Consider the following 15255-nt stretch of genomic DNA (forward strand, 5'->3'; position numbering starts at 1 on the left):
GTTTGCCATTTCCTTCTCCAGCTCATTTTACACATGAAAAAACTAAGGCAAATAAGGTTAAGTGACTTGCCCAGGGTCACACAGCCAGTAAGTGTCAGAGGCCAGACATGAACTCAGAAAAATGAGCCTTGCTGACTTCAGGCCTGGCACTCTACTGCCTAAATAAACTCTAAGGATGTATAAAATACAGCTCTTTTTGACGTGGCAAAGAATGAGAATTTAAGGGGATACCCATAAATTGGGGAATGGCTGAATAGGTTATAGTATGTAACTGTGATAGAATATTTTTGTACAATAATAAATGATGGAGATGGTTGTAGAGAAATCTGGGAATATTTGTATGAACTGATAAGGAGTGAAGAGAAGTGAACCAGAAGAACAATTTGTATACTGACAGCAATAAGGACAAATGGCTTTGGAAGAATTAAGAACTCTGATCAGCGCAAACACCAATCGTGATTCCAGAGGACTAATGATGAAACATGCTAACCATCTACAGATAGAGAGGTGAAAGACTCAAGCTATAGAATCACACACCCACACACACACTTGGACATAGCCAGTGTTTTAGACTATGTGAAATTTGTTTTGCTTGATTATATGTGGTTAGAAAGGGAGTTTTGTTTTTCTTTTATTCTCAATGGCAGGGGGAGAAAGGAGATGGGAGGGAAAGAAGGTGGATTTCAGCTGACTTTTTGAGTAGGAATTTGTTTTTTATATTTACAATCTCTAGTACCTAGTATAGTGAGCCTAGCACACATTAGACACCAAATTCATTCTTATTGATTGTAGCCAAACTGGACTGCTTGCTGTTCTCCATACAAGCTTTTCTGTTCCTTTGTCCAGGCTAAAAATGGAATTTATGCCTTCCTCACCTCCTCTTAGAACACTCTGCTTCCTTAAAAGCTCAATTCATGTGTATCCTGATCCTCCCAGTTTCTAATCCTAACCTCCCTACTCCAGAAACAACTCTGTATATATTTTGTATTTGATTTTCTATGTACAAGCTGTTTCCTCTAATAGAATATATGTTCCTTGAGGTTTTTGCATTTGTCTTCTCAGACCAAGCACACACAGTGCGCGGCACACAGGCAGATGTTTAATACTTTCTGAATAAACAGATATACATAACTTCACTTTTTTCATATCTTAAAAATTTCTCTCCTGTATCTCTCTCATGGATCTTGAAGTTATTTCACCTCATTAACATGATCTAACATTATACTTTCTGAAAAGAAAAAAAAATACCCAAAATACCACAAGGCTACAATTGTGGGCTAAGAAATATATATAACATGACATCCTTTCTTTTGAAGATAAAAGTTAAATCACTCATCTTCCATTTGGTTTCACACTTATTTTTCCTGTTATGTTTAAACTAATTAAAAAGAATAAAATAAAATAAAATCTGGGGCAGCTAGATGGCGCAGTGGATGGAGCACTGGCCCTGGTGTCAGGAGGACCCGAGTTCAAATATGACTTCAGACACGTAACACTTACTAGTTTATGACTCTGGGCAAGTCACTTAATCCCAACTGCCTCACCAAAAAAACAAAAACAAAAACAAACAAAAAAGAAAACAACACAAAAAACCCCTAAAGACATGAAGAGTCTCTCAACTTTGAAAAACATTCTCATACTAAAGAAAAAAATTCAGAACTAAAACAACCTAAGACTATTTCTTAAGACCTTATATATTCTATCTTGTTCATGCAACTATTCATCATATCCCTCAAAAAACTGATTATGAATTCATGCAAAAAACAACTGGCAAAATAAACCCAAGCAAGCAAAGCCAAAGTTTCCGGTTTCAATATTTAAGTGCATGGCAATTAATATAGTAGTAGCAATGGTACTATTTGAAGCAGCCTGATATAATAGGAAAACATGCTGATTTTGGAATTCAAACAATAAAAATTTCTGTGATATCATTTTTCCACCAACATAACCAGTCTACAGTTTAACTATTAAGTCCTAGGGAATTCTGAAGACCCACAGATGTTAAGTACTGTGCCCACTGGAAAGGACAGCGTCAGAGAAGGAATCTGAACTCAGGTCTTTTTTTTTTTTTTAAATAAAATTTTATCCCCCCCACCATTACATGTTAAAACAATCTTTGTCTCAGCATCTCCTGCAAGGTTTGTAGGGTATTCCTGAGAAACTACAAGAATTTGGCTAGGACAACCTGACCTTGTGCCATCTTTAACAATGAAGGTGGTCTGTCTTTGTTCTTTGATGCAGCCAATAATCTTTCTTCTCTGTAATGCTGGCCATTTAGATGGTTTCTGTTCTGTTCTTTGTTCTATGCTTATAAAAATGTACTGCAGTCTTAATTGGGGGTCTCTTGGCCAGATGCAGGGCCACATGCCCCTTACAATAAATGATATCTAGCTTAGAAAACAACAATCCTCAACATTTGTTTTTAAGTTTAGAGTTCCAAATTCTACCCTTCCTTCCCTTCCGCACTCCCTAAGACAACAAGCAATCTGGTATAAGTTATACATGTGAAATCATGTAAAAACATTTGCATATTAGTCATTTAGTACTTGAACAAAATAAAAAGAATGAAAGAAAGTGGAAAATAGTATGCTTCAATCTGTATTCAGACAATACAGGAGGTGGATAGCATGTTTCATCATGAGTCCTTTGGGATAGTCTTGAATCACTTGAATTGCTGAGAATGGCTAAGTCATTCACAGTTCTTCACTTTACAATATTGCTGTTACTGTGCACAATGTTCTCCTGGTTCTGCTCACTTGACTTTGCATCAGTTCCTATATGTCTTCCCAGGTTTTTCTGAAACCATCCTGCTTGTCATTTCTTATAGTACAACAACATTCCATCACAATCATATACCATGACTCATTCAGTCATTCCCAGTTGATGGGCATTGCCTTAATTTCCAATTTTTAGTCACCACAAAAAGAGCTGCTATAATTATTATTTTTTCTTTTGGTGAGGCAGTCAGGGATGAATGATGTCATGGATAATCTAAAAAAAATTGCTTATATTTGACTTACCATATGTTTTATGAGTTTGGAGAGAGTAGATTTATTTTCTCTATTGCATGTCTGCTAAGGTAATAACAGAAAGTCTCCATTTCCTAAAAATCTGGCCTAAAAATCATATTCCAGTTAGCAAAGGAAAACCAGCCACTGTTTTTATAAATTGCTATACGTTATTCAAATAGTGTATAAATTCATATGTATATAAAGAATGACTGAAGTAAGAACTTAAAATTTTTAAAAACACGAAATAGCTTCAAATGAGTTAAGTTTATTTTTTAGGTATCTGGCAAAGTAGTATGGAGAAAGCACAGCTGATCTGGAGCAGAGCATCTGTGTTCAAATTCTAGCCCTGTCATTTACTGTCTGTGGGATCGTGGGCAAGATACTTACCATTTATGGGCCTCAGTTTCCTCATCAGTAAAAAGAGGGTGTTGGATTAGATGACCTCTAAGGTAGATCACTTTTAACTCTAACTATGAGCCTATGATCTCCTTGAATCTCCATTTTCTATCTGTAAAGTAAGAAAGTTGAACTAGTTTCTCTCTAGGAGTTCTTCCAATTCTAGATCTTATTAACTAAAAAATAATTTGGGGAAGGAGAACAGGAGAAGGGAAAACAGCCCCTTAATTATAGACTGATACTCCTAAGTCTGTACATTCACTTTTTATCTACACATATATGTATATGTGTATGGATATATACATATAAATCTTCAAGAAATTCTATATTCTTCTACAAGACCGCAGTCTTTTTGGCACACAGGGCAGAAATGTAAAAGTATAAGCTTAATTAGGCCGTTATTTGTAGGTCCAAAATACAAGACTATCTGTACTACCAACCCAGCTAGCTGGTTGACCTTTTATAGTATTTTTCACTTGGTTTAAGATTTTGCTTTTTACTGGGAAAGGAAAATAGCTAAGAGTTAGAAGTTAAGAAATAAGTAACTTATTTTATTAATGTTTATAATACTAAGGAGTTTGAAAAAGTTACTTTGGAGACTTTTTTTTTTTTCATTGGAAGTGGTGATATGGGGAGGTCTAGATCAGTGATACACTAGTGAAAGAATTCCTTACATGTCAACTACTTCCACAAAAGCAGTCTGAACTTAGTCCTTAGACAGGGATGAGAGATGGAGTGACTTTTCATGATCACATAACTAGTATCTGGTAAGAGGAAGGACTTAAATCCATGTTTTATTTACTCTAAAGCAAGACAACTCTCTATTCACAATGCCATGCTGACTGTAATTTGAAGATTACTATGTAATGGAAAAAGGTTATAAAATGATGGTAACAAGTACCTATCACCACAAAGTTAGGGGAAAAAAATTACCTTACAATGGTGTTGTGAGCAATTATTTTTAGTTTATAGCAGATCTTTTTTGAACAGTAAGCCATGATGTTTCTCCTAGTTTTTAAACTTTTAAACCATATGAAAAGTAACTTAAGACAACTTGAATTTCTAAAGTATTTCTATACCAGATATTCTCAAGAGTTGACACCTACCTACTCCTTGATAAACTTTAGAGAATAAACAATTATTTCACCCTCTATGAGCTCCTGTGAAAACTGTTAACACAATTCAATTCAGGAATATTTATTGTGTGCCTTCTGTCTATAAAAGTTTAACAACACCACCACTTTCAGTTCTCCTTTAGAAAAAGAGCATGTTAATGATACCAGGACAAATCAAGAATATGATAGGAATAGTTTATATACAACAATTTACATATCATTTGCTGGACAAAAAAGAAAAAAAAAGGGAGCTAGGAGTTTTCAGTTCACAACACCCTTCCCTAGCTCTACTAAGAATTCCCTTTCTTCTCTGTCCTCTTCCTTCTCCCTTAAGGCCACTTACTGCAGCTAATGTAACAGAAGATCTTATAGGATTACTTTCAAAAGTTAGCTTTATAATCATCTAGAAATCAACACTGTACAAGATAAAATCTAAATCACTTGCACTTTCTTTACATAGGGTAGAATTAAAGCTCAATTATATGGCTGAAGAATACATAAGTAATTTAAGAAACAAAATTGCTGTCTTAAGACAGAATAGTTACTACTTCATTTCCTTAAAATCTTTGGGCATCAGTACACAAAATAATCAAGAAGGAATGTCACTATTGTAAGGATGACATAGATCATAGAGTTAGAGCTAGAAAGGACCTTGGAAATCATCTAGTCTAACCTCATTTTACAGATGAGGAAACTGAGGCCTAGAGAGATTAACTGACTCATCAAAAGTTACATAGGATTCTAAGTGGCAGAGCTAGGATTTTAATCTCACATATCCAATCAAGTGCCAAATCTTGCAGTTTTTCTTCCACAATATCTCCTGAATCCTACCCCTTCTATCTACTCATACAGCTATGACCTACTGTTTTTTTTGGTGAGGCAATTGGGGTTAAGTGACTTGCCCAGGGTCAGACAGCTAGTGTCAAGTGGCTGATCTAAGGCCACATTTGAACTCAGGTCCTCCTGACTCCAGGCCTGGTGGTCTATCCACCTAGCTGCCCCAGCTATGACCTACTTAAGACCCTCCTATTACCTACTGCCTACTGCAACAGCCTCTGAATGAAACTGTTTGTTTCAAGTCTTTCAACATTCAGTCCATCCCACACACTGCTGCCAAAGCGATTTTCCTTAAGTATAGATCTGATCTATTCAATAAACTCCAGTGACTCCTATTACCTCTAGGATGAAATAGAAACACCTGTTTAAAAGTGCTCCACAACATTACCCCAACCTATTACTTCCCCTTTCCTACAATCTGTGGTCCAACCAAACTGCACATTCCTTTCTCCTTGTCTTCAAGCCTGAAATGCTCTGCTCCTCACCTCCACTTCATGGAATCCCTTTCTTGAAAGCTCAGCCTTAAGCACGAGCTTTTACATGAAGGATTTCCTGATTCCCCCTCCAATTCCTAGGGCTCTCTCTTCCAAACTACCTTGGATCTAATAACTTTGTGTTTATACTTTATATGCTTACATACATATGCACTTACTGTGACTTCCCTGATTAGAATGTTTACTTCCTTGTAAGTCCCATTCTTTATATTTTTATCTCTGGCACAATGCCTGGCAAATAGTAGGCACTTAATTGTTGTTTTGTCCTTCATTTCAGAAGAGGACCAATGGCACCACGAGGTGGTCTTCAATTGCACATGAACTGGATTTAGTTGCACAAAGTCGTCAGCCTTACTCTCTCTTCCTCAAAGGCCAGCAGGGCAAGAAAAAGTCAAGATGACTGACCATGGACCAGGACACAGTGGATGACCTTGGCATATTTGATGTCTAACCAAGTTCTAAGCATTCCACAGCACCTGCTTCAGCCACCTTCATGGCCGCTGGAACAAATTGTTCTCATCGGCCAGGTAAAATCTTTACATGTTTGGGGTAGACACCCCCTTAACTCACCGATGGGTTTGAGGCCCATTACCCTCTACTTGGTTTAGCCCATCTACCAAGAAGGCTTAAGGGATGTGGCTGCTGCACATGCTACACCTTCTTGGAGCCAGGTAGACACCAAAAGTGGATGAGTGAGCCCTCACACCAGAGGTGCTGGTCCTCCTTCAACACCCCATATACCCAAAGCACTTAATAAGGGTTTGCTGAATAAGTGATTCTAATTTTCAAACCAAGGCACTTCTCAATATGCCACAGGCTCACTCTAATAAAAGGCCACTTAAAAAAACTGACGAAAACAAAGGCTTGAGAAGACTGGGAACATAGGAAGGGCCCAGGTTGTGAAGGATTTACATATCAAACAAATGATTTCCTATTTTCTACACTTTAGGAAAATCATTTTGGCAACTGAGATGAGAGGACGGATTGTTAAATAGGGAGAGACTTGATAGAGGGAGACCAATTAGAAGGTGATTGCAACAGTCCAGGTAAAGGTGATGAATATCTCATAATCCAGTGTGTGACTGTAGAGAATTCTACATTCTACAAACTGTGTGAATGAAGAGAAGCAAAAGAGAGCGAAGGAAGAAAAGCATTATCTGACAACAGACTGGATATGTGGCATAGGTGCAAGTGAAGGGCTGAAGATGATAGTCAAGTTGGGAACCCCAAGTGAGGGCATCCTCAATAGTAACAGTAAATTTTGGAAGAGGGAGGGGGGTGTATATGTGGCCCAGGGAAGATAATGATTTGTTCTGAACATCTTGAACTTGCGCTGTCTACAGAATAGCCAGTTTGAGACGTCTAAAAGGCAATTTAGTGATGTGGGGCTGGGGTTGAGAAAGACTGGGGCTGGACATAGAGATCTGGGAATCATTTGCAGAGGAGTGATAATAGAACCTGTAAGAGCTGATGAAACCACCAAACAAGACAGTATAGGGAGAGAAGAGGATTCAGGACAGATCCTTGGATACACCCAAGGTTAGTGGGCATGACCTAAAAGAGCTAGCAAAAGAGACTGAAAAGGAGAGGGTCAGACAGAAAGGAGGAGAATCTGAGGAGAGCAGTGTCACAAAAGTGAGAGAAAGGAAAGCAAGTATACAGGAGGAAAGGATGATCAACAGTGTCAGAGAGGTCTAGGAAGATCAGGTGAGAAAAAAGGTCATTAGATTTAGTAATTAAAAGATCACTGTTAATTTGGAGAAGGCAGTTTTAGTGAATGATGAGGCCAGAAGCCAGACTGTAGACAGTTTAAAAGAGAAAGAAGTTGAAGCACTGAGTATAGAAAGCTTTCTCAGGGAGTTTAGCCAAGAGGGAGAGGAGAAATATAGCTGGGTGGGAATAGCAGGATCAAGTGAGAGTTTTTTTAAGGATTGGAAATACAACTATTGCGTTTGTAGGCAAGTATAGGGAAGAAGCCAGCAAATATGGAGAGATTGAATACAAGAGAGAGTGGGGATGGTAGTGGGGGCCATTTGCTGGAGAAGCAGGGAGGGGATGAGATCACTAGTGCATGTAGAAGGATTAGTCTTGGCAAGGAGAAGGGCCACATCTTCTTGGCAGACAGGGTGGAGAGGATAATGGAAGAAGATGCTTGAGTTATATGAGAAGAGGAAGAGGGGAGGAGTTCTCATTGAATGGACTCCGTTATGACTTTGGGAGGTAGAAAGGAGGGAATGGAGAAAGAATAAAGAAAAGGGATGCTGTAACTGGAAGTTAAAAAAAATTCAAACTCTCTTCGGAGATAGAAGACCACAATTTTGATACTTGAGGTTCTAATAAATATTATTAAAAGAAAAGTTATTAATAATTCTATTATTCTAATGTCTTTAAAAAGTCAGTTTAGTTCAGCTTTAGTGATTAAAGTAATTTTCTTTCCAGTTTTATAACTAACTATGAAAAACAAAAGTCCACCTCCAGTGACAACCTTGGGGGGAAAAATCAATGCTTTTTGATTTTGAGTATTATTACTGCAACAAGAGTATCTTGTCTGCATGAAGTCAGACCAACAACTGTTTTCAGACAATGCACAATTAAGGAGGAAAAAGATATAGCCACAGTAAATAGAAAATTTTATCTATTAGATATAAGCACTAAGTAAGAACATTCAATATAGCTATGAGGAAGAAACAGAAACATTATTTTGTTTCATAACACAAAACCTCTCTAAGGTGTAATTAAGTCTTATCAACCAACAAGCACTTATTAAACACCTGCTATACCATGTAAAGAAGATACAAAGACAAAAAAAAATTAGGCAAGAGAATATGTATTTACATAGCACCTATTTGCCAGGCACTATGCTAAGCACTTTCACAACCCTGCAAAAGAGATGCTATCATTATCTATATTTACCGAGGCAAACAGAGGCTAAATGGTTTGCCTAGAGTGAAACAGCTAGTAAGTGGGCCTAATTTGAACTCAGGTCTTCCTGACTGCAGGCTCAGCATTCTATTCACTGTGCCTCTAGATCAGAAAAGATTTTCACTATTATAAGCCATTTATTTGAAAAGAGTAATTACTGAACGCCTTTAAAATATTCAAGACTTAGGAATGATCTCCAACATTATATAAACAATATTAATAGCAGCAAATTTAATAATAGAAATGTCACCTATGTAACCAATGTTCCTTTTGCTTAAAACAAACAATTCCCCCTCCTTCCCCCCAGTTTTATAAAGGTTTTCATCTGGCATTTTATTCCTCCAGATACAAAACATCAGAGGAGCTTTCTGGTTCTCTAGTAAATCTTCTGAATTTATAACACTGCCAAAGATAAAAGGCCTTGATTTTTGGAAATAAAAGTCATCTAATATTATTATTGATACAGTTATCTTAACTAAATTTCATCATGCTACAACAGTTGCATGTTTATTATGCATTCAGCTCTGGGGAAGGAACATGTTTCCAAAGAATTAAATATGCATTGTGTAAGATGATATACACATACATAAGAGAGTAAGCATTTAACCCATTTGGCCTAACTTATCTCTCAGTTTCACTTTTATAAATGGTTTTTCCAAATAGCCTGAATGTTTCTCTTAAATGTTTTAAAAAACACTTTAAAATAATGGTGAAACATTTTATTAACATTAGGGTTACATTATATTATCTGTTATTGTAAAAATAAGATGCCTGCTTTTTTTAAATTAATGACAAATACATCATATGTAGTTATATAGCATATCAACCTTCAGCTGTATTTGATAAAGACAAAAAAACCAAGATGAGAGTGCCCAGAAGTGAAATTCTCTGTTCAAGTGTTCATTGAAGGTATACTCAATCATTGATTTCGTAAAACACTTCAGCAATAGGCAGAAGAGCTCTTACTATCCCTTTTCATTATCATAGAGCTTACCAGTTTAGGAAAAGACAGTCATATTAAAAGAAGAACTGAAAGGAAGATAAGGTCAAAAATTCAGGTTGTGTGCTAATTTAACAAGTACAGAATGCAGTAATATGCTAAAGGATTGGTTATGCAAGCTGTGCATACTATCAGCAACATACAGCATATATCTGTTTAAATTTATTACATAAAATTTAGAATCTACTTATTTTCTTAAAAAGTAAAATATTATGTTGTTTGTCCACAGCGTACCTACCTCAAAAATTCTATCTTTTCTAATCTCTACGATTGTATGATCAAACATTAAACAGAAGAGCCTTCTTCTAAACAAATAGAAAGAAGCAACTCATTTCTTTAATCCAGAAACATACCTTTCTGAAACACACACTTCTGGGATTCTGGTGCTTAATTTTAGATAATCAAAGAAATCAAAAGATAAAAGTAAAATAAGGCTGTTCTGACTACTCCTAAGTTTCAATTTAGAGCTGCCATTTTTAAAATGATGAAAACTTTACAGTCTTTACTTTTTAAGTATACATTTTAAAAAAATTTACGGAAAATTATATAATAGATATTTTATTGGAAATTGTTTATGACAAAGTCAGTATTTAAAATTACCATACTCTCTAGGAGAGAGCCCCTTTCTTTTTCATTATCACTCCCCATGGGGAGGGGGAAGCTGGAGCTGTGATTTCACTGATACAGGAAACTGGAAGGTGATGAAATCTCCACAAGTTTCTCTATAAGGAGACTGAATACCATCCTAGCAACTCAGTCACCTAGGGCACTTAAAGGTTAACTGATTTGCATAAGGTCCCACAGGCCGTATGTGTCAGGAGCTGGTTACCCAGGTCTTCTTAGTTTTGAGAATGGTTCTCTATGCACTCTATCATTCTACTTCTGTAATGTAAATAAAAACAATACTAAATGAAAAACAAACTCTACCAATGTATGAACTGGATGTCTCCCAAAAGTTAATCTGTAAATCAGTTTTTCAGAACTGGGACAAAAGCAGTGAAAACTGGTTCAGCCTAGGGTTGGAGAAAATAGAGAAGCTGGAGGCTAGAAGGGAAGCATCTGAGATGCAGCTTGTGGAGAAGGAAGGGGATTGCAAAGGAAGAGCTGGAACAGAGGCCTGGGGAGAAGGAGTGCAGGTGAGAGCTCTGATGTGAAGAACAGGAATGGGGAGGGAGGGGAGAGAAGGAAAGGTGAAAAGGGCAGGGGTGAGGACAAAGGATGTGCACGGGTTGGGGAGGTGAGAGGTAGAGGAAAACCACTGTGGTAACAGGGTACTGTGAAAAGAGCACCAGTTTTGGAGTCAGAAAACCTGAATTTAAAAGCTAGCATTTATATATTATCTCATTTTATCCTACCAACAACCCTGGTAAGTAGGTACTATTATGATTCCAATTTTATAGATGAGGAAACTAATGCAAAGAGAAGTTAAAAGACTTGCCCAGGGTCACAGAACTAGTAAATGTGAGAGACCGGTTTGCACCAACTACCTGCCTCTTGTTTAAATCCCAAATCTGTCACTGACTAGCTGTGTGATCTTGGGCAGGTAACTCTGCCTCTGTGAGCCTCAGTTTCCTCATCTGTAAAGTGACATCGTGGGCTAAATAAACTATAAGGTCGATTTCATTTCTTACTGTACCGTCCTAAAATGAGGTTATCCTTCCTCTCACAACCATACTAGCCAGTGCCTAGAAGGATGGAGACAGAGACTTTGGTGCTAGGAAAAGGAAACCCCCCCCCAAGAGTCAGGTTTTAGTAGGAGAGAGAAAAGAAAAGGAAATTCTAACCTCTACTCATTTTTTAATGTAAAAGACAAGTCTTTTGAAAGTTACAAACACAGTCATTTATGTGGTTTTAATGTGAAACATCAGGTATCTATCTCAAACTTTCAAACCAAGCAATTCTTTAAGGCATTTAAGAATTCTTGGTAAGGACTTTTTTTTTTAATACAAAGTGATAATTCTAATTACATAACAATTGTGAAGTCTCTAAGAAGCTTTTTGGGGGGCATAGGGGTAGAAGGGGAGAGATTAACCAACAACCAAATATTTCATAACTAGTTACAGCATTAAGTCAAATACGTGGAATGGGTATGATGTTTTCGGGTACATGCAGAATACTAATAAATTCTTTACATGATAGATTGAATACGAACAAACATGTTTTTGCAAAGCTCTGCCTGGAAATTTTTACACAGGAGAAGATACCATTTTTTGCACTGGCCCACTTAAAAAGAAAGAGAATATAAAATATTAAATAACAGAATAATAATTTACTTATGGCAAACACAGTTGAATAATAAAGTTTTACAGAAAGATTTATAATAGGTTTTAAAAGACCCAAACACTTGGTACATTCTATCATGAGAATTTTTTTATAGTTCTTGATGAGAGGCAGAATATCTCATATGGAGCTAGCAGCCAATCAATTTCCCTGGGGTTGGTTTTAGGGATTAAACAAAGTATGCGTTTAGTACTGACATGAGTAATATTTTTTCCTGAATTAATTATGAACTAAATGAATTCAAATTTTAAAAAATTTCTGTGACAATACAAACCTAGTTTACAACAATTCCTATATGAAGGAAGAAAACAAAGTTTTAAATTCCAGAGAATTAAGTTCCAAACTGTTCACTTTAACAAATAAGATTCATCTGATCCTGCAAAACACAATGTAATTATTGATCGCTTCTACCTCTGCATCATCAAAACTAAGAAAAGTAACTGCTTTATAATCATTTAAATAACTGTATATATCAAGAAATTGAACAATGCAACACTAAAATAGACCTCTACTGTACTTTTATGATTAAAAATTGAACTAAAAAGAATAACAAAGTTGCTCTTTTAAAACTTATCTTTCATAAATTCTACTGAAAATGTCTGACCTCCAACAGTTTTTTTTTTTAACATAACTTTTTAGAAAACTTACCCATGTGCTTTATGGAGGAACATGTACAATTTAATTTACATGCTGTTCCACAAATTTAAAATACAATTTTGCAATGGTTGGGCATAATATCTGCATATTAATTAAAAAATACTATCGGTAGTTCATACACCATCTAATATTTCTGTGGATAAAATGTCAGATATTGTTCAGGAAAATTCAGTTTTATTTACTGTAGTTAATGTGGATGACGTTTCTCAAGAACGCTTCAGCAAAAGTTAAATTAAAATAGTCTACTGTACTGGCAAAAACAATGGATTTGGAGTTAGAGGACCTGGGTTCAAATCTCAGTGATGTCACTTACTGCCTGTGTGACTCTGGATAAGTCATCTGGGAGTTTATTTCCTCATCCGTAAAATGAGGGGGTTGGACTAAACTGCCTCTAAAGTTTCTTCCAACTTTAAATCTGTGACCTCTACGACAAAAAAGACAGCATTTTGAGTTGATAAAATATACAAAATGTTGATACATCCTACTAGCCAAGTCAGCATTTCAGTGCTGTCACTGTTTATATCCACGCCTAAAAGAGAAATTTCAAAACTACAAACAAGTTTCATTTTCAAAGGTAAATCCTATCCTAAAAAAGGATTCCAAAGTTGGGCAGGTTGGCTGGCAGGAAGGGTAGGTTTACACCTTAGGTAAAGTTTAAAAGCTTAATTCGACTTGACTTACCCCTAGAAGTGGGAAGAAATTTAAAAAAAAAACAAACAAAACACCCAAACCCTAAAGCAACTTGAACGCTGCTTCCGTTTGCAAACCACTCAGTGAAAAGGGGTGAATTATATCATATTCCTTTTTTTTCTCGGCCCAAATTGGAGGCTCAACCGGGACAAAAAAGCTCCCAACAACGCCACGGGCCAGATGTCCTCTCCAGTGTCACCGTAGGGGAAAACCCCAGCAGAACTCAGGACCACCCTCCTAGGCATTTAAACCAATCCCCTATTCAAGCGAGGCCATCCTACCTCCCAGCCTAGCGAGGTCCAGTCGGACCTCGGTGAATTAATCGTGATCGCAGGCACAAGGGAGTTCTCCGAAGGGTGGCGGGGAGAAGGGAGCGCGGAGAGGGGCAGGTGGCTCGGCCGGTCCGGGCTCCGGCCCCGGGCAAGGGGGCCGTGTTTACACCTGTCACGAGGAAGGGGCGAAGGGTGGGGGAGAGAAAGCAAAGCTCCAAACTTCACAACTGTGTGTGTGTGTGCTTTTTTTTTTTTCTTCTGAGGGAGCGGAAGAGAAGGAAATCAGGACAGGTAGAAGGGTCGAGACCGCGAAAGGGGCGAGGGGTGGGTCCAGGTGGGGACGGGGAGAGGTCGCCCCGGCCGGGGCTGGGGAGCTGGGGGCTGTCGGGGCGGCGGCCGGAGCCCCGCAGCGGGGTGCGGAGCGGGGGGGGGGGGGAAGAGCGGCCCCGGCCCCCGAGGACGGACTCGCCCGCAGGCCCGCAGAGCCGCTTCCTTCCCCGCACCCCCCGGGCAGGAGCCCCTCACAGCCGCCGCCCGCCCCCCTCCCCCCGTCGCCCCGGCCAGCCGCGGGTCGGCCTCGGAGGCGGCGCGGCGGGAGTTCCCAGCGTCTGGGCAACCCCGTCCCCAGAGGGGAGGGGACCCCGGCGCGGCGGCCGCTTCTTACCTGGCTCCTCCAGGGCGGTCGCGATGGGCATGGCTCGGGGCCGGGGGAGGAACTGGCTCCTCCGGGGCGGAGCGGAGTGGGCGACTAGGGAGGCCGAGCTTCCCGGCGCCCTCTCAGTGGAGCGGCGCCATCTACACCTACCCGGACTTTCAGCGGCGCCGCTGTACCCCCATGCCGCTACCCTCCGCCTGCCTCCGCCGCCGCCACCGCCGCCTCCTCCACCTCCACCTCCACCTCCACCACCACCACCACCTCCTCCTCCTCCTCCTCCTCCTCCTCCTCCTCCTCCGCGGAGATTCCCCCCGCCCACTCCACACATTCTCCCATCATGCAGCGGGAGAACCGCCGCCGCGTCCACGTCATTTCCGGGCGCAAGGTGGCTGGGTCGGGGCCGGGCGGGTGATGTGGGGAGGGACCCATGGAGGAGAACGGGTGTCACAGACGCTCTTGTCGAGCGTGGAGCTCAGCCCGCCATTTTGGGTGAGGGCAAAATTGCCCTTTTCTTGGTGCGGGGTGGGCCGCGGAGGTAAGTGGAGAAAAAGTCGTCGCTCCTTCATCCCCTTCCCAGGAGAGCCCGCGGCCGGCGAGTAAGAAGGAACGGCTGAAGCACTGCCTCGGTCCTGGGCCTCCTCTCCTTGGTCTCCCCTGTCCGGGTAACGCCGAATGGAAAGGGGCCATGATCTGGTTCGTTGCTAACTGTCTGGAAGACTTGAGAAAACTCCGTTCATCCTGGCGTCCTCCCCTCGTCCTGTCTCTTCCCTCTGGGGCCCTGCCCCGCGGCCCGACCCTGGCCCCTCCTGATATCACCCCCGCCCCCATCGACTTTCCCATTCAATATCTGCAGCTCTTCCAAAGCCCAGGGTCCAAGGGGAAGCGGCTTATTGCCCGTGAGCTATCAAATGCAAAGGGGGCGGGGG

At 39.8% G+C, this 15255-nt stretch overlaps 1 protein-coding gene across 3 annotated transcripts in view; it reads right to left on the reverse strand.

Annotated features, from left to right (window-relative positions):
* AFTPH (aftiphilin) overlaps positions 1 to 14468 on the reverse strand; it is a 95816-nt gene extending 81348 nt beyond the window's left edge. Inside the window, exon 1 of one of the 3 annotated variants that reach the window (XM_027865236.1) lies at positions 14339 to 14468. The gene's annotated coding sequence lies outside the window, so the exon portion shown is untranslated. Of the gene's footprint in view, positions 1 to 13683; positions 13754 to 14338 lie in introns of those variants that run through there. The other 2 variants (XM_027865239.1, XM_027865238.1) reach the window with 2 other exon arrangements.
* Positions 14469 to 15255: the final 787 nt, after the last annotated feature.

Source organism: Vombatus ursinus, unplaced genomic scaffold (assembly GCF_900497805.2).
Source record: "Vombatus ursinus unplaced genomic scaffold, bare-nosed wombat genome assembly UNPS02014778.1, whole genome shotgun sequence".
Classification (NCBI taxonomy): domain Eukaryota; kingdom Metazoa; phylum Chordata; class Mammalia; order Diprotodontia; family Vombatidae; genus Vombatus; species Vombatus ursinus.